At 35.2% G+C, this 24,104-nt stretch overlaps 1 non-coding gene across 1 annotated transcript; it reads left to right on the top strand.

The window, feature by feature from the left end:
* The first annotated feature begins 4,963 nt into the window (after positions 1-4,963).
* Positions 4,964-5,126, top strand: LOC116149064 (U1 spliceosomal RNA). Its single transcript, XR_004132693.1, has one exon. It is a non-coding gene; the product is annotated as a U1 spliceosomal RNA (small nuclear RNA).
* Positions 5,127-24,104: the final 18,978 nt, after the last annotated feature.

Genomic DNA, 24,104 nt, shown 5'->3' on the forward strand with positions numbered 1-24,104 from the left:
TTTAGCATCATGCTGGCATCACTTAAGGCAATCAGAGCTTTTTTTTCTGTAGTTAGAAAAGATAACCTTAATTCTAGTGCTGGTGAGGTTATCACAAAATCTGAAATAATGAGGTCCAGTTTAATTTAATGCCACAAATTTCTGTTGACTACCTTCTATGGGAAAGGGTCTTTCTTTTATATCTTTCTTTTATGAAGGTTAAAATTCTTTGCAAATGATGGTGGACATTTTCAAGATAAGGCCTAGATCTGATCTGATATATATATATATATATACTTACTACATATATAAAGCAACATTTTTGGTAATGACTCATATAATAGTGTCTGCAATGTGGTTTCCATTATAACTCTAGTCCTCATCTTCTAGTAACTTTCTCCACATTTAATCTTTTGGGTTGAAATTTTCCATGCCTGGTTTAAGCTCAAAGGTATTTAAAAAAAATATTTTTTAAAGTTGTAGGGCAATTCCTTTGGCTATCATATATACCTCTTCTAATTTTCAATGAAGGCAAGAGGAAAAAATAAAAAGGAGAGATTTGAGTATATGGGTATTTGTGTGTTCTGCTAGAACCATAAAGAGGCCTTTATAGCCCAGACCTAAGATCATTTCACTCAGCTCACTTCCTGAAGTAACTGGAGCAGGCTTGCTGTTACCTGGTATGCCTTTGTCACTGCAGGACTATTCCTCTCATGGAAACAGTGGCTAAAAGGATCCTTACAGATTAGATTCCCATGGTATTTAAATATGTATGTTAAGTTGTTTATTGTGATGAATTGCACACAATTCCTTGTCTCTAAGGCTCCTGGGATGGGAGTTCAGGCCTCCATCATGTCTTTTACCCCCATTCCCTGTTCCATGTAACAAAGATGTTATTTAGTAAATCAAAAGTGGCTTCTCATCAGAAAATATGGATGATTATAATCTTTTTAGGTGTTTATAGTGAAAAGATGTCTCTTTGGTTTTAATTCTGATAGCCACATTGCCAAACTTGGAACTGTTCTGCAGACATTATTTTTGTTCTAGGATATCTATGAATGTAGCTATAAGTACACCCTCCCCACTCATCCAAAAATAAAGAATAAGCATTCAGCCCTCAAAGGGTCTTTGGTGTTCCAGGCTTATAGGTGCATGAGGATAAACAGCATTCTTGAGGACAGAAAAAATGAGTGGAGGCACAGGCAGGAATTCCTTTTGGGCCTGAGAAAAAATGAAATACCCTGTATCGTACATTCTCATGTGTCTTAAATCTTCACCTTATGCTTGATTTAAACTTTATTCTCATCTTAAATGTTATTAGAGAGTCATCACTTTTGAAATTGTGTAACTTGATCTTTACCTAAAAAAATCCAATTGCCCCAAAGGCATTTAAAAAGATGACATGTTAAGTATCCTCTTTCTAAAGACATACCCGTCTGTGTGTGTGTATATATTTGCATAACTGATTTGTGTGCCTAACTGTCTATTCTCTCTCTTTAGCTCTCCCATGTAGACGTATACATATACATCCATGTAGATTCAGAATTTTCCACAAGGAACAAAGGGAATCTCATAATGAAAAACAACATTTTTTATGGATCCATGCCAAGGTACCGGATCCTTGTTCTTTTCCAGTTGATTTATCTTAATGACTCTGTCAGGCAAAAAGCCTTTATGAATTCTGCATAATGTCCTATTCAATTACAGCAGCATGCTTGCCTCAGCTTTGCAAGGCTAAGCTTGAGATGATTTTTTCCTCTAAGAATCTCCCCATATTCAGGAACAAAATGAGACCAGTTACAGCTAGAGAAACATGATTAACAAAAAGGTTTTCTGTTTTTTAAGACTTATACTTACAAAAATTAAACCTGGACAAGTTTTACCAATCTTGCTTTATATTTGAATTTAGTTTTTCATTTCTTTCCTCAGTTCAGTTAGAACTATGCTTTGAATTGGTTTTAAGTATAACTAGATTGAATGTGTTGTCAAAATGTTCCCTCTCAGCCTCATCCTTCTTTAGGGAGGCATGGACAGAGCTCTGGGTTACTCTAATAGTGCTGTCTGATAGAACTTTCTGTGAAAATAGAAGTGTTCTATAATCTGCTCTATACTTTAATATGGGAACCATTGGCCACTTGTGGCTGTTGAGCATTGGAAGTGCCTAGTGTGATAGAGAAATTGAATTTTAAATGTTATTTAAATTTAATTAATTCAAATTTAAATAGCTTCCTATGGCTAGGGGCTACTCTCACAACACAGATCCATATAATTTAAGTATTGAAAATTGCACCAAGATTTTGTCAAAATGCTATTCCTGTAACAAATCGTCCCAAACTTAATGCCTTAAAACAACCATTTATTATTATCTCTTATGACTCAGTGGGTTGACTACTCAGCTGGATAGTTCTCACTTGGGGTTTCTCATGTGGTAATGGTAAGTGTCTTATGGGGTTGGAGTCATTTGAAGGTTCAACTGGACTAGTGTCCAGTATGGCTTCCCATTCCTTGCTTGGAGTGGTCTGGAACAGCTGGGAACTGACCATGGAGCTGCTCCCAGTGGTGAGCCTTGGTTTTCTCACAGCATGGTAGTCTCAGGAACTTTTTGCAGTGTCTGGCTTCCTCTAGAGTGAGTGTTTGAAGAGACTTAAAGTGTTTAAAGAGAGTTAAAGAAGTAGGTGCTTCCATGTTCTTCCAGCATGGGCACTGGCCCAACATTGCTTCTTCTGTGACCTATTGGTCAAAGCAATCACAGAGCCTTCCCACACCACAGACACTACCTTTGGATGGGAAGGAGGTAAAAAAACCTGTGCCTATGTTTAGTTCTTCACAGCTGTTCTGTGAAGTGACACGGTCTCCTAAGTTGGAACAGCAGAGAATGTGAAGGCAAACGCATGTACTTTCCTTCTCTGCCTGACCAGTAATGTAATTTCAACTGCCTGTTTCAAGGCCAAGAAATGACAAGAGCAAAGAATTTTGTGCTTTTGATGGAGGCTTTTGATGATGTCTAAACTGAACTGGGGACCTCAGATGAGAGGAGAGTGATTTTATTCTAACTTAGGACTCAACTTCCTGAGAAGAGCAAGCACCATTGGCTGAGGTAATTTTCACAGTTTTAAAATGATTGCAAACACCAAATTCTAGCTAAAAGTCCTTTCCACACTGCCTGCATGTAAGTGCCGTTTTTATCTGTGAATATGTAATGATTATATTAAATTTTTTTTGTTGTTACTGCAGCTTTAGTGGTTGAGGTTGTCTATTTATTAATATTTTTTTTTGCCACATTCAGCATCAAGTTGATCTTTTCTTATGAAAGTTTAATAATCTGATAGTAACAAACTGATCAGTTTCTCTAAGTGCATAAGCTTGGTGTATCTCTGGATTTCTCATGTTACTCTGCAGACATGGTTGTTCATTTGATTTGTGCTTCATTGTGCATTCAAAGCATTTCTTCAGTTTAACATCAACTTTCTTCAACTTTAAAACATGTGCATGGATACCCTTTTGTCAGTCAGCTTCCACCCGTCTTGTCCAAGAATATTATGTTCAGGTGAATGTTGCTTCTCTCCTTAAAAGCTGACTGCATTCCAGGGCTGCCGTCAATAATTTCATCTTGCAGGTCAGCATTAATCAATGATGTTCACATGACACCATGTGATGACCTGGGTCTAGGTCTCTGTGTCATATGGAGGATCAGTAATTCCATCAAATGTAAGGCCTTTGGTTTGTTTTGGGAGTGCTCCCATATCCAGCGACTACATTGTCAAATGGTCTTCTGGAGGACCTTCTTGTGCTTTTATTTCGTTTTCTGCTCTTTGTTTCTTAGATCTTTATAACAGAAAGTGTTTCTTAGATAATCAATTCAGCAAGGCTTTAAGATCTCTCTTACAGTAGGTAATCTGGCTGTGTAGGGCTTCCTTGATGCACACCACACGGATCAAAGGAGTGCTCTTCTCATCACTCTCTGGGGCCAGATTAAGGCATGACTGGTGATTCTTTGTTCCATCCATTCCTTGCCTCTCCTCTGCTGTCATCTCCATTCTGATCCCATAATAAGTCACATAACCCTATTCCTTTAGGCCTTGCATTAGTCTGTTTCAGTTTCATTTGCTCTGGCAGTTACAGCTAAAGTTATGGTCCTTTTTATTATCAACAGCCATGGCTTCTGGTACCTGGCAGCACCTTCTTAGCAAGGAAAGAAAGGGATGAATAATGAGTATAGTTCTGGGGCTGGAGATACTTGGCAGAGTGGGGAAACCAGTGCCTGGGAACTGAAATGCCACCTGTCACTCCCATACCCCAGGGGATTTCAGCTTCTCTCCATCCTCACAACTACCATCTCTTACAGGCCACCAGCAACTCACCCACTCTTCCCCCCTCCCTCTTCTCCCCATCTACTGCCTGAACCACCGTCTGAAAATATGTATCTGGTTGAGTCACTCTCATCCTCCCATTATTTCCCGTTGCCTTTAGCATAAAGTCAAATACCCTTACCATGATCAGAACACTGCCCACTTGTCCAGACTCCTCTCTCACCATCTCTCTCACACAAACTCAGCCCCAGCCACACTGAAAACTTGGAAACGACTTGAACTCACATTCTGTTTCTACTCAGGGCTTTTTTTCCATGGACACGGTCCTTCTTCCAGTGAAATGCTTCTCGCCACTCTTCTAGCCTACTCCCACATTTCTGTCCCTGGTAAGTCTTAGTTTAAATACCACTTTCTTCAAGATATCATCTTTTCTGGCTCCGTGGACTAGATTAGGCCCAACTCTTATACACCTTTTTCTTTATCATGCTCAGTGCACTCAACACCATTGATTCTGTTTTTGTTTTTTCCTAGAGTGTAAGTTTTGTGCAGGTAAGGACCATGTCTAATTTATCCACTGTCACGTCCTCAGAACATAATGTAGTGCCTGGACCAGAATAATGAAAAGTTGAATAATTATGCATGATAGAAACATCTCTGATAAAAACTTACTGTTAATACTTACCTGGCAGGGTAGATGCCTGATCACGAAGGTGGTTATCCCAGGGTGAGGCTCATCCATTGCACTCTGGATGTGCTAACCCCTGCTATTTCCTCAAATGTGGGGAACTCTACTGCATGATTTGTGGTAGTGCGGGACTGTGTTTGAGCTTTCCCCTGGAAAAAAAATCTTACTGTTGAGCATTACTCTCAAATAAGAAACTATAATGCAAGTAACTGTCAACCTGACACTCTTTGTAAGAGATTTCATTTTTATCAACAATAAAAAAAATGTAAAAAATAAAAAAATAAAACTTTTCCAAAAAAAGAGTTAATCATATTCCCTGCCTTCAGGTTCAATGCTTGCAATAAAGAGTAATCTTTGAAATACAGTTTATAAATTCACAGTAGTGACACTGCCTGAGATATTTTTAGATAATCGTAGTAACCCAGGTACAGAGAAGGTCATAAGTCAAAAGTGACAAAGAAAAAAGAACTCTTCTTTTGTAGGAAGCCTTGATCCTCATTTTGCTTTGCTGGACTTTGCTATGTACGCATTGCGCCTGGCCAACCCCAGCTTTACATGAAAGGGCTTCATCAGCTTTTAAAAAACCATATGGTAAAAACATTTACACACATTTCTTCTGATACCTTCAGGCACTGCTGAGCAGCTGGTATTAATGAATAAGAATGGCCAGTGAAATCATGGTATGTTGTTGCTAGGAAGGAACAGTTTATAGCCAGGAGAATTATAGATTACTAGGCAAGAACACACAGGAATAGAAGGGATGTGTGATTTCTGCATTTCATCTATTTTTGGCCACCTGTACTGCTTAAGGCAATACAATGCTGGGCTGATTAGCGAGTATTAATTCTGTTCCTACTGATGGTGGTCCTGGGAGATGGGACCAATATCTTCAATACTTACTGAAAGTATTTCAGAGCCAATCAGAGCCAATGTCCCAAACTGAAGCCACTGAGGGAGCTATGAAAAGAGACCCCTGATTAAACAACATTTTATACTGTTGTTTCTTTAGATTTTCCGTCTTTCCTTGCAGAAAACATATTTATTTCCTCCCATTTATATATATTAAAATTTTTTATTACATTGAGACACAATTCCTCCTATAATCTTTTAAGAGACTCAGTTCCTACCATAACCCAGATGTAGGAATTTCCCCCTGTCTGCATGGGATCCTTTCCAGCTTCATACAGACTTTGATGCAAAACTCAGTCCTTTCACCAGGTTCCACAAAAAAAAAAAATCCAAGCATACTTTTGGGTAGTTTTGGTAGTTTTCATATTATTCTGCATTTCCCTTTGCAACCACCTGATTAATATAGTCCAAGTGTTTCCTTCAGAGCCCTGGCCTCCAGCTCCATCTCCCTTATCCTTTGCCTGGGCAGTGCTTAGTCCCTCCAACTCCTCTTTTTCTCCTCTGTATTATTCACAGCAGCGTCCATTTGAAGAAGGAAACCTGGCTGAATTTGACCCATAGGCTTTTAAAAAAGAGTTTTTACAGCAGATGTTGTTGATCAACAATAGATATGATAAAATTTTCACTAATCTGTATACTAGACTATGTTGGAGTTGGTGTCTTCTCTTCCATGTGCTACTTTGTCTCTTTTTTCCCTATCTCCTACTTGCTGACAATTTGATTTAAAAACAAACAATTTGGCTTGGATGATTTGATTCAGGTTTCAGAAATAATAAAAAATTCCCTAAAGGGAATTTGAGTGTGAAGCTTTTCCTTCTTAATACTGTTCTTTTTGTATGGTTGGCAAAAATTATAGTATAAAGCAATTAAAGTACTTAAGCTGGTTCTATACACACATGGCTGTGGGAGTGTTCCCCTGGTCCTTCCATCCAGCTGTCTGTCAAGAGTTTTTCCTTCTTCTTTGGAACTTAGGCTGTTCTAGAATATTGCAAAAAGATTATCGAAAATGGACAGAAACGACAGGAACCAAACACATTCTTAGAATTTGGACAGATAGAAATTTCACTGGGCAATTTTCAACCTAAGTTCCGCATGTTGCTGCAGGGAATTTTTTAATCAGATATGGATGGAAAGGATAGTTATCTTGGCTTTTGATAGAGGCTATAAAATGTGCTATACACGTTTTAGATTTTATTATTACTGTTATTATAAAACGCAATAAAAGAATTTTTGAACACACGTTTTAGATTTTATTATTACTGTTATTATAAAACGCAATAAAAGAATTTTTGAACAAACAACCAAGCCAGAACCCAAAAGAGGTTCCAGAAAGTGAGGTTTGTGGAAACTGAAATCAACTTGGATGATGGCATTATGGAAAGTAGATATAGATTTCAATGGCTAACACTTAGGATTTTGATGTCTGCTGAGAAAGAGAAGGCTATGTTGAAGGCCCTATGGGAATGAGAGTTAGAGTTGAGTATATTAAATATATAATAACAATCGTCAACATTTATTGAGTACCTACTAGGTACCAGGAAAATTTTGAAACAGTATTACTGTTTGAAACTCCTAATATTTAAAAAATTATTTATTTATTAATTTATTATTTTATTTATTAAACTATAGTTAACTTACAATATTGTGTTGGTTTCAGGTGTACAGCTTCAGATTCTTTTCCATTATAGAGTATTACAAGATAGTGAATATAATTCCCTGTGCTATACAGTAAATCCTTATTGCTTATCTATTTTATGTATAGTAGCTTGTATCTGACTCATATACCTATTTTTGTGCCATTGCCATGCTATTTTGATTACTGTGGCTCTGTACTTTTGTTTGAAGTCTGGGAGGCTTATGCCTCCAGCTTGTTCTTTTTTGTTTTTTTAAATATATTTTTATTGGAGTATAGTCAGTTTACAATGTTGTGTCAATTTCTGGGATAGCACAATACATCAGTCATATAAGAACATACATATATTCTTTCTCATATTCTTTTTCACCATAAGTTACTACAAGATATTGAATATAGTTCCCTCTGCTATAACCTCTGGCTTTGTTCTTTTTCCTCATTGTTGCTTTGGCAGTTATGGGTCTTTTATGGTTCCATATAAATTTTAGGATTATTTGTTTTAGTTCTGTGAAAAATGTTACGGGCATTTTGATAGGGACTGCATTAGATCTATAGATTGCTTTGGGTAGTATGCCCATTTTATCAATGCTAATTCTTCCACTCCAAGAGCATGGGATATCTGTCCATTTCTTTGAATTATCGTCAGTTTCCTTTATCACTGTTTTATAGTTCTCAGCATATAAATCTTTCACCCCTTTGGTCAGGTTTACTCCTAAGTATTTTATTTTTTTTTTGATGCAATTTTAAATAGGATTTTTAAAAAAATTTCCCTTTCTGAAAGTTAATTATTCATTTATAGAAAAGCAACAGATTTCTGTGTATTACTCTTATATCCTGCAACTTTGCGAAATTTATTTATTAGTTCTACTAGTTTTTGTTTGGATACTTTAGGGTTCTGTATAAAATATCATGTCATCTGCATATAGTGACAATTCTACTTCTTCCCTTCCAATTCGGATGCCCACCCCCCCCTTTTTTTTGTCAACTGCTGTGCTTAGGACTTCGAACACAATGTTAAATAGAAGTGATGAGAATGGACATCCATGTCTTGCTCCTAAATTAGAGGATAGGCTTTCAGCTTTTCAGTGTTGAGTATGATGTTAGCTGTGGGTTTGTCATGAATGGTCTTTATTATGTTGAGATGTTTCTTCTATAACCTACTTTGGTTAGTGTTTTTATCATGAATGGATGTTGAATTTTGTTAAATGCTTTTTCTGTGTCTATTGAGGTGATCATGTGGTATTTTGATTTTGTTAATGTGGTATATCACATTGCAAATACTAAACCATTCTTGGGTCCCTGGAATAAACCCAACTTGATCATAGTGCATGATCCTTTTTATATATTGTTCAATTCAGATTGCTAATATTTGTTGAGGATTTTTGTATCTATACTTATCAAAGATATTGGTGTGTAATTTTCTTTTTTTTTTGTGTAGTGTCTTTGGTTTTGGTATCAGGGTAATGATGGCCTCAGAGAATGAATTTGGGAGTGTTCTATCCTCTTCAATATTTTGGCATAGTTTGGGAAGGACAGGTGTTAGTTCTTCTGTACAGGTTTGGTAGAATTCCCCTTTGAAGCTGTCCAGTCCTGTACATTTGTTTGCTGAGAGTTTTTTCATTACTAATTCAGTTTCACTACTAGTGATTAATCTGTTCAAACTATTTGTTTCTTCTTGATATAGTCTTGGCATGTTGTATGTTTCAAAAATTTGTCCATTTCTTCTTGGTGGCATATAACTATTCATAATATTATCTTATTTTTTTTATATCTTTGTGGTATCAGTTATTTTCTCTCCTCTTTCTTTTCTTTGTTTGGGTCCTTTCTCATTTCTTCTCAATTAGCCTGACTAAACGTTAACCGATTTTGTTTAGCTTTACAAAAAAACCAACTCTTGGTTTCATAGATCTTTTCTGTTGTTTTTTTAATCTCTCTTTATTTTTCTCTCTGGCATATATTATTTTCTTCCTTCTGCTGATTTTGGGCTTTGTTTGTTCTTCTTTTTCTAATTTTTTTAGGTGATAAGTTAGGGTGTTTGAGATTTTTCTTATTTTTTGAAAAAGGCTTGTATTGCTATGAACTTCTCTCTAAGGACTGCTTTTGCTGCATCTCAGATTTTATATGGTTGTGTTTTCATTGTCATTTGTCTCAAAGCATTTTTTAATTTTTTGATTTCATCATTGACCCACTGGTTTTTAAGCAGCATGTTTTTTAATGTCCATGTAATTGTTTTTTTCTCATTTCTTTTTCTTGTGATTGAGTTCTAGTTTCATGCCGTTGTGGTCAGAAAAGATATTTGAAATAATTTCTGTCCTCTTAACTTTGTTGAGGCTTGTTTTGTGTCCTAGTGTGTGATCTGTCCTAGAGAATGTTCGATGTGCTCTTGAAAAAAATGTGTATTCTGTTTTTTTTTTTTTTTGATGTACTGTCTGAAAATATTAATTAAGTCTAAATATTCTATTGTGTCATTTAGATCTCTGTTGTCTTATTGATTTTTCTGTCTGGAGATCTGTCCACTGATGTCAATGGGTATTCATCCATGTCTCTTTAATTTTTCATTTGTATTTGCATAAGTGTTATATCATTTAAAAATGTTTATTTTCTATCTCTTTTTTCTCTGTGTAATATTCTCAGATAAATCTTGCAATTCATTCATTCTACTTTCAATTGTATTTAGTCTAATATTTAGCTCTCTCATGGAGATTTCTTTCCCAAATTATTCTTTCATAACTCCTGGATTTCTAAGATAATAACAATATGTACTTCATACTTCATAGGTATGTACTTTAAAGTATTTAGAGTTTTACAGACATATAGATCAATAGAACAGAATAGAGAGACCAGAAATAAACCCACACACCTGCAGTAAATTAATCTTCAAAAAAGGAGGCAGGAATATACAATGGAGAAAAGACAGTCTTCAGCAATGGTGTTGGGAAAGTTGAACAGCCGCATGTAAATCAATGATGTTAGAACACTCCCTCACTCTATATAAAATGTAAACTCAAAATGGCTTATAGACTTAAAAATAAGACAAGTCACCATGAAACTCCTAGGAGAGAATATAGGCAAAACATTCTCTGACATAAGTTGTATTAATGTCTTCCTAGGTCACTCTTCCAAGACAATAGAAATAAAAACAAAAATAAACAAATGGGACCTAATCAAACTTATAAGTTTTTGCATAGCAAAGGAAACCATAAACAAAACAAAAAGACAACTTACAGACTGGGAGAAAATATTTGGAAATGATGGGACTGACAAGGGATTAATTTCCAGAATATACAAACAGCTCATACAACTCAATATCAAAAAAAAAAAAAACCCCAAACCAAAAACAAACAACTCAATCAAGAAAAGGGAAGAAGACCTAAATAGACATTTTTCCGATGAAGACTTATAGGTGCCCATCAGGCACATGAAAAGATGCTCAACATTGCTAATTATTAGAGAAATGGAAATCAAAACTGCTATGAGATATCACCTCACACCAGTCAGAATGGCCATCATTAGAAAGGCTACAAATAGCAAATGCTGGAGAGAGTGTGGAGAAAAGGGAACCCTCTTAACACTTGGTAAGAATGTAAATTGGTGCAGTAAATTGGTGCAGTTGTTCCAACCCAACACCAATGGAAAATAGTATGGAGATTACTTAAAAAACTAAAAATACAGTTACCATATGATCCAGCACTCCCACTTCTGGGCATATATCCAGAAAAGATGAAACCTCTAGTTCAAAAAGATAAATACACCCCAGTGTCCATAGCAGCACTATTAGCAATAGCCAAGAATGGAAGCAACCTAAATGTCCATCAATAGGTGACTGGATAAAGATGTTGTATGTATACATATACATGCAATGAAATATTACTTAACCATCAAAAAGAATGAAATGTTGCTGTTTGTAGCAACATGGATGGACATAGAGATTATAATACTAAGTGAAGTAAGTCAGAAAGATAAAGACAAATATCATATGATTCACTTACATATGGGATCTAAAAATGATATAAATGAACTTATTTATAAAACAGAAACAGACTCACAGACATAGAAAGCAAACTTATGGTTACTAAAGGGGAAGGAGGAGGGATAAATTAAGAGTTTGGGACTAGCAAATACAAACTACTATATGTAAAATAGATAAACAGTAATATCTTACTGTATAGTGCAAGGAACCATATTCAGTATCCTTCAATAAACCATAATGGAAAAGAAGATGAAAAAGAATATGTAGTATGTATAGTTGAATCCCTTTGCTGTACACCAGAAACTAACACAATATTGTAAATCAACTATACTTCAATTAAATATTAAAAAGAGAGAGAGACATGGAAGGTAGAGCCCAATATATGTATAATATGGGTTCTGAAAGGAGGGAAGAGAGAAATAAAAGGGAGGAAATATTTAAAGGGATAAGAGAGAGTTTTGGTTGGCTCTCAGATGATGATGACCACCAAAATCCAGACCTGTCCACAAACTGTCCCCTAAAACTGTAAAATAAAAATGGAACACAATGGAACCATAAATGACCCATGCCACTAGTATTTCTGGGAGACAGAGAGTATCACAAACTTCAAAATACCTTATAAGTAGAGTAATAACTACCAATTCAAGGAGAGCTACCACTGCCTTGGCTAGTCTGTAGGTACCCAGGGTGGGACACAGGACACAGGAGTGTGGTGGCCATAGATGTAGTATAGGTTAAAAAAAATTTCCATCAATGAGTCTGATAATGAGGGTTACAATGTTGAACTAAGTTCTAAGACTCAGTTTATAGCAGCAGACGTAAAGAGGGGGCTTGAATGTGAATGAAACTGGAGGTAACAGCCTTATAGAAACATTGCTTTTGGATAAAAAGAGGTAAATAGAGAAAATGTGGCTTCCCCTGAAGGGATAGCAGAGAAAGAAAAGGAAGTAAGAGGGAAGAATTAAGAATCACACAGAAATTAAAAGAAAAAGAAAATACACCAACTCCTTTCTTTCAGCCTAGCAGTCTTGTTATACACTGAAGTAACTGCACTTCATTCTACTGAAAGAGGAAGGTGATCTTGAACAGGTTAATCATAATGCCTAACACAGAAAAAATCAGGCTAACTCCATAGTCAAGTATTGTAAGAAGAAAATATAAGTGAAAATCAAAATATTTCAACTGATTGAAAATTTCCCCAAAGAATCAATCAGTAAATAAGAGAAAACTATAATATAATACTCCACACAGAATTTAATATCAAGCAAGCATTTGGAGCAATTAAAAACCAAGTTACAACAAAAATTTATGTAATAAGAACAGAAATGATGAAAAATGTAAGAAATATAATGAGGGTTGATTGAAACTGGGAAAGAAAAAAAGGAAAAAAAAAAAGATTAAATTACAAGGCCCAATGGAGAATAGGCTTAAATGACAATTTAATAAGAGACGTTTTTAACAGGTGGGAAAACAGCCAAGAGAAACAATATAAAGAAAAAAGTAAAAGGATCAACAAAAGTGATTAAATTAAAAGACAATGAAAATCCAAATCAAGTATAATTGGAGTTACTGGAAAAATAAAATAAAACATAGCAATTAAACAAAACTAGAATTTTAAATTTTAATCCAAGAAAACTCTATGAAAATTAGGGAAATCCTAAATTTAATATTGAAAGGGCCCAGGGTGAATCTGTGAAAGTGACTTGAAACAATGAACTCTGTGACTTTAGTAAAATTGCTAGACTATAAAGACAAATTAAAAATCATTAAGTACAAATTATTTATAAATATAGGAAAGTTAAATTGACATTAGATTTATTAAAACTTATTAAGGTATAGTTGAGCAGCATTTTCAAGAAACTCAGGAAAAGAAAATGAGAGACAAGTATTTTTCTATCCAGTTGAGTTATATCTTAAGTACTATACTATTTTCTTATGGATGCTTTAACAAATTACTGAAAACTTGGTGGTTGAAAATAACAGAAATTTATTCTCTTAGAGTTCTAGAGGTCAGCAGTCTGAAAATTAATGTTTTGGGTCGACCATGATGTCTGTGTAGTCTTGAGAGAAGGATCCTTCCTGCCACTCCTAGTTTCTGGTGGCACTTGGCATTCCTTGGATTGTAGCTGCATCATTTCAATCTCTGCCTCTGTTTTCACCTGGCCTTTTTTCCCTGTGTCTCTCCGTATTTCTGTGTCCAAATGTACTTTTCTTTTCTCTTACAAAGACACGAGTTACTAGATTTAGAGCCTACTCTAAATCCAGGATTATTTCATTTGGAGATCTTTGACTAATTATATCTGCAAAGACCCTGTTTACAAACTGGGTCATATCCATAGGAACACAGTGCCAGGACTTGAGCGTCTCTTGTTGGGGACCACAACTCAATCCACTACAAGTGCTAAGGCAAAAAAATAATAAGACATTTCAATATACCACTCAGAATACAAGATTGATCAAATGTACAAAAAAGGGTAAGAATGTAAAGAGTTAAAGAACGTAATCAATGAGGCAGATCTTTTGGGTATACATCAAACATTACATGCTGGTAATAGAGAGTAAGTAAATTTATCGAAATTAATCCCAAGAGAAAAAGAAAGTTTATATTTATAGGAGAAATAGAGAAAGTTATCATGGAACTAATGTATGTATAAGAAAACACCAGGCCCAAAACTTTGTTCAAAGGGAAAATGCATTAAACCTTAAGGTCCCCATGATACTCAAATTGTTTTAGAGTATAGAAGATAAAGAAAATAAGGAAAATATTCAAATTCTTTCTGTGAATTTGGTATAACATTGATACCTAAGTTTGATAAAGATAGTGTTACTGTATCAACCATGAACATTGATGCAAAAATCCTTAATAAATCATTAGCAAATACTCCATCACTACATTAAAGAAACAGCAAGCCATGACCAAATGTGATTTATATCAGTAATTGAAAGATGATTCAGTATTAGAAAATCTTTTAATATGATTCTCTGTATAATAGGTCTCAGGAGAAAAAAAATATATGGATAGTCCTATAGATGCTAAAAAAAGGACTTTAACACAATTCCATCTTAATAAAAACACTTGAGAAAATAGGAATAAATGGGCACTTCCTTAATAAGATAAAAAAATCTACACTTAAATTCTAAAATTGGCATTCCCACAGAGGCCAGCAACATGACTGGTAAGCCCACCACCTCCAGTATTATTTGACACTGTGTTAGATGTATAAACTGATATAATTGGACAAAGAAAAACAGTCAGGGATATAAGAATTGGAAAAGAGGAAACAACTATTTGCAGATGGTATATTTAAAAAACTTAGGGAATCAGCAATAAACTAACTTAAGCATTAAAAGAATTTAACCAGGTAACAAGATATGAAATTAACAGGCTAAAAGAAATAGCTTTTGTATACACAAATAACATTATTTTGGAATTATAATGGAAGAGAAAACCCATTTATATTAGCACCCCCTCCAAAAAAAAGATAAAATGCTTAGTTAGGAATAGCTTAAGAAATGTGCAAAACTTATATGGAAATTATAGAGTACTTCTAAATAATATAAATGGAACATCTTTGGTTTTGGATAAAACATCTCAGTATCATTTTCCTGAAGTTAACTTATACATTGGTGATTCCAACAAACTTGGGATCCCACCAAGCTGTTTAGCTGGAGGTAATCAAGTTGATCCTAAAATATATTTGAAAAAAGAGACATAATCATAGCCAATAAACATTGTAGAGGAAGTGCTATGGCTTAAGGATGGGAGGGACTACAAATGATTCTGTATAAAAAATGTTTTTAATAATTAAGATAATAATTAAAAAAGTAAGGTACAGGTGCATAAAAATTCAGATCAGTGAAATATAATAGAAATTTCAAAATAGATCCAAGTACACATAGAAATTTATCGTAGGATAAAGAGTATCTAAAATCACTGGGGCAGGGATGAAGTTTTAAATAAATGTTACTGAGACAACTGGTTAGTCATTTGGAAAAAAATTTGTTTGATCTATTACCTAAAGCATACAAAAGACTCAAATGGATCAGAGATATAAATGTAAAAAATGAAACCAGAAGAAAACGGTGAATTCCTCTATAACCCATACATAGGGGGGAATTTCCTAAATATGTCTTAAAATCCTTATGCAATTAAATTGATTAATTTTACAAAATTATAAGAAACATTTTTCATGGAATGAAAGCACCATTAATAAAATCAAACGATAAGTGACAACTTGTGAAAAAAAAATCTGCAATATCTATCACAGATAAACTGTTGCCACCACTAATACATTTAAAAATAACAGTTGAGGGAAAAAGACAAGATATTCAATTGAAAAATGAGCAAGAGACATGACCTGACAATGCACAAAAATGGTATAAGATGGCTCTTAAACATATGAAACTATATTCAACTTTGCTCATAATAAGAGAAATGCAAATCAAAAGTGTGCTCAGATAAATTTCTCACCGAGTAGGTTGACAAAAATTTAAAAGCTTAACAACATACTCTGTTAGCCAGACTGTGAAGATAACAGCCACTTTCATTTATTGCAGATGAGAATGCAAAAACAGTACATTTTTTATGGAGAAGAATTTGCCAATATATAACAAAACTGCATATGCATTTCCTCTTCGACTAGCAACCCCACTTCTAGGAATTTATCTTAAAGATATACCTCCCAAAATTGAAAATCTATTATGCATTAAAGCATAATTTTGCCCATACATTAGAGACTGGATGAATAAATTTGGTATATTTATACAATAGAGTACATATAGCTATAAGAAAAGATAAAGAGCAAACCTGTTAACTCATATAGTATACTTTTTAGGATATATTGTTAAATGAAAAAAATCAAAGCACAAAAAGCATGTGTGTATATATATATGTATATATACATACATATATATAAAATCTTTTGTGTAAGAGAAAAGGGAAATAAGAAAAAAATACATGCTTGTGTACGCAAAAAGAAATACAGAAGAGATAAGGCAGAAACTAATAAATTGCTTGCATATTGAGTGTGAGGAGTGTCATAAATAATAGACCAACAAGGCAAAATTTAACAGGTATTTAGAAAATTTTAATGATGTACTTAAGTTGATTTAGATATGACTGAGCTTAAAGATTAGATAACACATACTTTTTTCCAAGAATGACTTAGAACATTAATAACAATTGCCCAATTCGTAAAGATCATATTCCCTGTCCAAAATACCCATAGATTAAAAATCAACAATAAAAAAATTTAAAAACTATTCTTATGTATTTGGAACTTAGGAAATGTAATTCTAAGTAAACTAAGCATTAAAAAGAAAAAGTAAATTGTAATTTTGAAATATATGACAATAAAACTAATGCATATGAAAATTACTGAGATGCAGCTATAGCAGGACTCAGAGGAAGATTTATAGCCTAATATGTCTTTCCTAAAAATTAGCATAAAATATTAAGATTTAACACATAAAGCTAGGAAAATAACATGGAAGAAATACAAAAATAATAGAAGAAAGGAAATAACAAATATGACATTAAAAGCAAGCAAACAAACAAAAACCAACAGAGATGATTATCAAAACAGGATTATACTCTATAGCACAGGGAAATATATACAAGATCTTGTGGTAGCTCACAGTGAAAAAGAATGTGACAATGAATATATGTATGTTCATGTATAACTGAAAAATTGTGCTCTATGCTGGAAATTGACACAACATTGTAAACTGTCTATAACTCAATAAAAAAAATGTAAAAAAACCTCTGAAATCTGACTGTTTGAAGGCTTTAATAACATAATAACTTTCGTAACACAGACAGGTTCCTGGAAAGACTGACCATGAAAAATAAGCAGAAGGAATAAATCAGTAGTATAAGAACACCACCCCAAGAGGGCTCCAACTGCCATGCGGGAAGGAATGATGATGTGGTTATGGAGCAGAGGTCATGTTTAGTATTCACTCAAATGCAGCCCAGATGCTGACTCTGCTTTCATAGTGGGTCCTGCATTTCTGTCTCTGGGTCTTTTAGGTCCAGCCTCTTAGTCTGATCACTCTCCTCACTATTTACATATCTTCCATTTCCTTACTCAGAGCTGTAGAAACCCACAGATTCAAACTCCAACCCTCAACCCATTTTTCTTTTCTCTGGATTCTCCTGCATTCATTGTTTTTGAAACACAAAGCCAAGTAGATCCTCCGTTTGAATCCCTTCTACTCTGTTTTTTCCCTTTCCTCTGCAACAAACACAGGAAAGCATTGTTCTAAAATGTGCTTTGGGAGGGAAAAAAGTAAATCTCTAAGAAAAATATTAGTTAAGATCTAAAAATATTATTTACCACATATGTTTTGTACATGTGGATAACTGACTAATGATAATGCAATAGTTACCTTAGGTGCTGAAGCTCAGCCGGGGGCAGAAGGCAAATATTATTTATCTTATTAATTATTTATCTGAAACTCCTATTTCAGAATAATTTTTTTTAATAATTACGCATTTGGGTTGTTAGCTTAAGCTGGAATACAGTAAGGGATTATATTAGGCCCCTGGCAGAAATGATAAGTGCAGATACCTAAAGGTGATGTTCACATTCTTAACATGTAGATATTAACATATAGGTAAGTTAGCAAGCCAGCTAGAGTAAAGTTAGCTTGTTTTTCTCTATCTGGTGACTTTTTCTTTCCAATATTTCAACTTGGTAAACTTTCAATGTGTCTCATTAGACACTTTTGCCTGTAGTTCTTTAAAACCATGTGTGACTTAATCCATATGCTTTTCATTCATTTACAATCAAGTCATCAAAATACAGCCTTTAAAGAGCTATTTGATTTCAAAGAACATTTTTAATAAGCATTTAAAGCCCTTTGAGAATAAAAGCGGGATGCCACATTTTTCCAAGAGTAAACACAGCACAACCAAAAACATACTCAAGCCACAGAAATCCAAGCTTCTGAATTTTAATTCATTTCCATTCTTGACTAAATGAGTCATCTCCTATCTCCCTTTAACTCCTGGTGAAGCATGAAGTGTTTTGAGATGAGGAGGTAGTATTTTTCAAATTACTATTTTAAAACTATTTAGCTACTATTTGTGCAGATTCTGTTAAGAACTTCTGCTTCAGTTTGCCTCAGTTGTTCTAGAGCAGCAGTTTTGAAAGGGTAGTTTTGAGGCCAGCAACATTAGCAACATCATGGAACTTTCTGGAAATGTAAATTCTTTAGCTTCATAGTCGATGTACTGAATCAGTAATGGGGGCAGAGCCCAGCAGTCTGTTTAACAAGTTCTTCAGGTAATTCTGATAGACACTCAAGTTTGAGAACCCTGTTCTAAGGTCCTGTTTTATTTTTCCATCTCAAGGACATGTTTTCAGGAAAGTTACAAGCTCTGTCATTCACATCTTAGTTTGAATGATTATATATATCATTTAAATGATTATATATATGTGTGTATATATATATATATAAAACTTGTTTTGTAGCTATATTAAAGAATTAAAGGATTAAAGATATTTTAGTTATCATGAGGAGAAAGTTTTTGTTGTTAGTTTTCCTCTTTCCTTCCTTTCTTCTGGGATACATGTATGGTCAGACCTCTGAAGGTGGCTGTTCTCTTGCTCTCTGTACATAGTCTGCTTGACCAGTGCCTACTTCACCTACACCTACTCATATGACTGACCTTCCTACATACTTGCCCCAGCTAATGATTTTTCCAGCCTTAGATAAGAACATCTCCACTATGATAGCATATCAAAGGGGCTTTGAGGGGCATGCCACTCTGCTGATTTCCCTGGTAACCAACAGAAGAACCAGGCTAATGTCAAGCTCCCCTATAATTGGTAACTTCCCTTTGCCCCCACTGGGAGTGAAGCCTGCCACCATGTCTTTCCTGTGTGTCTACTGTACATGGTAGGGTGCTGCTCCAGGACCTTGCTTCAGACATGTAAGACCCCTCTGTGCATTAAACCATTGATGTCTCTGTTGCCGACTCTATACTCTTCGATCTTGAAGCTAGCTTTGCAGGCTTGGGTGGTGTAGCCCAACAATATAGATAATCTTTCCACTGCCTTTGAAACTCAGCCCCTTGGAACGATATCTCTTTCCTTAAAACCAGAAACATCCTTCAAGATTTTTTGGTCAAGAAGTCAGTAACTACAAGCTTCTGTGTCAAATTAGGACCCTAAGCTCATGGTTTCTGAATGCTAATTTGTGTTGCTGTATTCTGAGCACTTTAAACAATGCCACTTTCTGGCTAACACATTTTCCCCCCCATGATAGAATGTTAAAATGAGAAGAAACTATAAAAAATGAAGGTACAATGTTGTAAGGTTTTACTAGATATTCATTCCTTATATTAGACCTAAATGTGGTTAGAGGCAGCTTTGGAACCAGTAATACCTGGATGTAAATCTCACCGTTGCAATTTGTGCAAACTTGGATGAGTTACTTAAGCTCTTTAAAACTCAGTTTCCATGTCCTTCATTTATGAAAAGAAGGGGAAATTTTTTTTTCTGAGGAGTGCTATGAGATTTTAAATGAGACAATACAGTGTTTAGCCTGCTGCTCAATATATAATAGTGATTATTATTTGGTAGAATAGGAGAGCTGATGACTTGAGAAAATGTATAGCTGAGGGGAATGGGGCTGATTGTTCAGTACTTTAAAAAGAGAAACAAGATTTTGTTCAGAAAGGAACTTGCCAGTAAGCCATTTTGCTCATAATCACCAGCTGCCTTTAGGCCACTGTTACCTGCTCCTGTTTCCTCAGTGATGCTGGGTACAGCTTATGAGATAAATTCTTATTTCTTGTACTATATTTCCTTACCCTTCAAGAAACTGTGTCAGTGAGACTGGCAGGTCAGCTGATTGACTTAGTGTATGTTTATAAAGTGAGCTGCCTGGAAACCTGATTCCTTACAAGGTTACAAAAGAAATCCTTTCCCCTAGTTTCCTTACAGATGCCCATGAAAGGCTTCTTGGCCCTTTGGGCTCCAGCTGGATGGAGGTAACTTTTTAACTCTTCTGTGATTATTATTATATAATTAATAATAGTAGTGAATGGCTTAATTGTCAACCATTTGGTTGAATTAGTGGTTAAATTTAGTCACTGTAATTAAGCTGGAAGTTGAGAGAGTTTATTGGAGTTACAATGAAAAAAAGTGATGCACCTTCAATACGTGTTTCCAGTTTGCCTGGGTGTCTTCCAGATTAAGCTTTTTGTTGCCTTTTAGTTCATTTTTTGGCTCCTGAGTCTCCTTGAAAAGAGACCCCTAAATTGGGCTCATCTGTCCACCTCTTCCTGAAGGTCTGCCTGTGGGAAACCGCCCTGTCATTAGTTGTCTCAAGTTCCAAGCTTGCCTTCAGAATACTGTGGAGTCCCACGCTGTAATGGATTTGATGGAAGGAAAATTCTTCAAACATGAAAGGCGAGAGTAAAGCAACAGAGTTGCGATTCTGGGACTATTTTGGCAAGGAACCGGCAGACTGGGCACCCTGGTTATAGGCTTCACATTTTAGCTTATTTTGTCTTTCAACTTATTTCAAGAGGTAGTGCCAATTTTTTTTTAAATAGTTAAAAAAATTCTGTTGTTCATAATGACCTTTCAAAAACTTGGAATCTTCTCTTTGTACTAGTTTTGGCCTTTTCAATTTAGCAAAGAGGTCTTTCTGTGTTTCTAATGGAAATTTTAATTATAATTTTTAAAAAGACTATATTGACAATCTCAATAGTAATGGAGACCTAGCTTTTAGTTCAATGTTTATCATGTTATTTGCCGAGGACATGCCAATCTACTTTGCTAGTCCTTAAGTGACAATTATGTCTAATGGGGGGACTTAGTGGAAGGTTTGTGGTATGATCAGAAAGCATGGTCTATTAAAGTATTGCTAAAAATGAGGGCTCTGGGGTTGTGTGTAAGCTTGAGGCCAACCCTCAAATCTGAATCTGTGAATAATTTTGAGAGGGAATGTCTTAAAGAAATTTTAAGTAACTGTTAGGGGTGTGCAGAAAGAAAGAGATTGTGAAGGTCTTTGAGGTCATATGATCAAGGATTAGTTCTTACATTATACAGATGTTTAAAAGTTTATTGACACTGAGAACTTCATTGAACTCCCAGTCCTTTGAGCCTGCTATAATTTGTGCCTTGGAATTTTCACATACTTCTGATGTCAAGTTCAAATAGAAAGTCCCATTAAGTATAGATGAGAAGTGAAAACCATTGTATTGGAGGAGAGGAGAGATTGTATCAAGACTAGCTGATACAACTGGGACGTATTAACATAGAAATTTAATTTAAGGACTATAAGTCACACTAGGATGTGGTATAAGGTCTTATGAAAGACATTGGGAGCTGAGTTCTTAATCTAGTTCATGTTGAATTAATAAAAAACAATATCAGGCTTGGGGTTTTGAGTGGAAGTATCTTTAGCAATAAGATAAATCTAGTCAATGAGCTATAGAAGAAGGGTTCTGCCCTGTTTCTGGATACTTGTGTCCTGGGAACAAGGTGAGTGCTTACTTGGGGTTCAGACAAGTTGGGTACATGTACAGGCACAGGTAAAAGACTTAACTCTGCCTATACCACTCTGAGTTGGCTTGGTAAGAGGGCATTTTCCATTTGTTAATCATATTATGAAGAGATAAGTCTTACATAAATTAATAGGTTAATATTTAGGAAAGATGTGAAGACTTGACTAGGTTAGCTCCATCTTGAGAAAAATTTGGCAGAAGAAACTCAGATTTTTTATGTAGCAGAAGAAGATGAGGAATGATAGTGGATAGACCTGGATTGTGTGTTCAAGGATTGATGGGGTCTGTGTGCTCAAGTACTTCTGGATACTCTGCCTGTTTCTTGTTTCACCCACTGCCAAGTTGCAACCCATAAAATAAATCAAGCGTTTGCAAGTCTGTGTTGCCTTTCATGGTCTAGCTGTCTTCATTGTTCCCTGGAAGGGGCGTCACACGGGAAAACAGAGTTCATTCTCCTGGTGGCCTGTGATTGGTATGTGATTGGAGCCATTAGAGCTGCCTGCTGCCTAGACTGTGTTGCCTTTTCCTTGCAATTTCCCAGAAGGGTTGAACCTAATAGGATAATGGGAGGAGAAGCAAGTATCTGTCTGAAAGAACTGATATCTATAAGATGTGCATTAGAGAGATAAATCTGATTAGAGCCCTAGTTCTGCTTTTCAGCATCTGTGACCTTGGGCAAATTAATTTATCAAATCCAATTCCTCATCTATAAAATAATATCTGATACTTACGTACTCTTACTCTGTTCTAGGCATTATGTTAAGCACTTGCCAACTATTATTATGTAAAGTAAGGATTATTGTTATTCCCTTTTATAGGTGATGAAGAAAATAGTGGATGAGTTAAATAACTTGTCCTAGGTCATGCTGCAATAGCTATTAGAGCCCAGAGTCTAGATTTGAACACATGTGCTTGAACTCTGATATGGATTCTCTTGACCACTATAATATACTTCATGGGATTGTTGTTTACAAGTTTATGTCTTAAAATGTACAGATACACAAACAGGGTAAACCCAATTTATAGTGCGCAGTAAACATGTAGTAAATATTAGGCATTACTATTGTTACATATCAAGCACTGCATATATTCTAATGCACACAGCCTGGACTGTAGACTTTATCAGATAAGGAAGCTGGGGATCAATTAGGACAAGTTCATGTAGATATTAAGAGGCAGACCTGTGATTTAAACCACTTTTTTCTGACTCTAGAGACTGTGTCCTTTCTCCTCTATCAGGAGTTGTAACATACAGGGAGAAGATTTCTGGAGGGCCCAGAGCTAGTGAAGGCTCTACAAATCCGTGGCTGTGCTAGGCTTGTCTGTAAATTAAATGTATGATATATTTCATACACAAATGTACTGTTTTCAGACATACGCTGTGATTTTAACACATACAAACCTACTCTAGTAATTAAGAAAGCATAGATACAATAATAAGACCTTATAATCCACAGTGTCTTCTTGCCATTATGTGTTTTCTTAATGTTCAAATACCAAAAGTGCAATGACTCTTAAGTGGAAATTCATGGATATTTTTTAAGTTAAAAGGGCTTTCACATTTTAAAAGTTTTGGACATAACAAATCATATGCGTTCACAATTAGTAGGACTATGCCTAATATACATGAGTGTACTAGGACACGTTTCTTGTACCAAGTAGATTATTAGAGTGAAGAACCTATAATGTTGTGGACAGACACAGCTGGAGGAGGAAAGGGAGCTGTATGCAGTATCTTGTTCATGGATATGCATCATAAATAACTTACAACAGTTTTAATGGAGGAAGGTAGAACACAGAAGAAATTAAAAGCAACAGCTTTGGCTGTGGAAATGTGAATATCTAAATTGCTAAAGACTTCTGTAGGGTTTGAGAAGTGTGATTTCCATTAAGACGATAGGAATCACATGGCCCTCACCATGAGACAGTGTGTGAGAATTTCTTCCTCAAGGGTCAAATGACTTATGAGCATTTGAAAAGAAGAAGTTAAAAGTTAATTTTCCAACTCACCATTGTACTTGGGACTCTTGAAAAGGAGAAAATCCTATTACTGTATGGGACAGTGTACAAGGAGTAAAATGAAGCAAGTTCTC

Source organism: Camelus dromedarius, chromosome 1, assembly GCF_036321535.1.
Source record: "Camelus dromedarius isolate mCamDro1 chromosome 1, mCamDro1.pat, whole genome shotgun sequence".
NCBI classification, from domain to species: Eukaryota; Metazoa; Chordata; class Mammalia; order Artiodactyla; family Camelidae; genus Camelus; species Camelus dromedarius.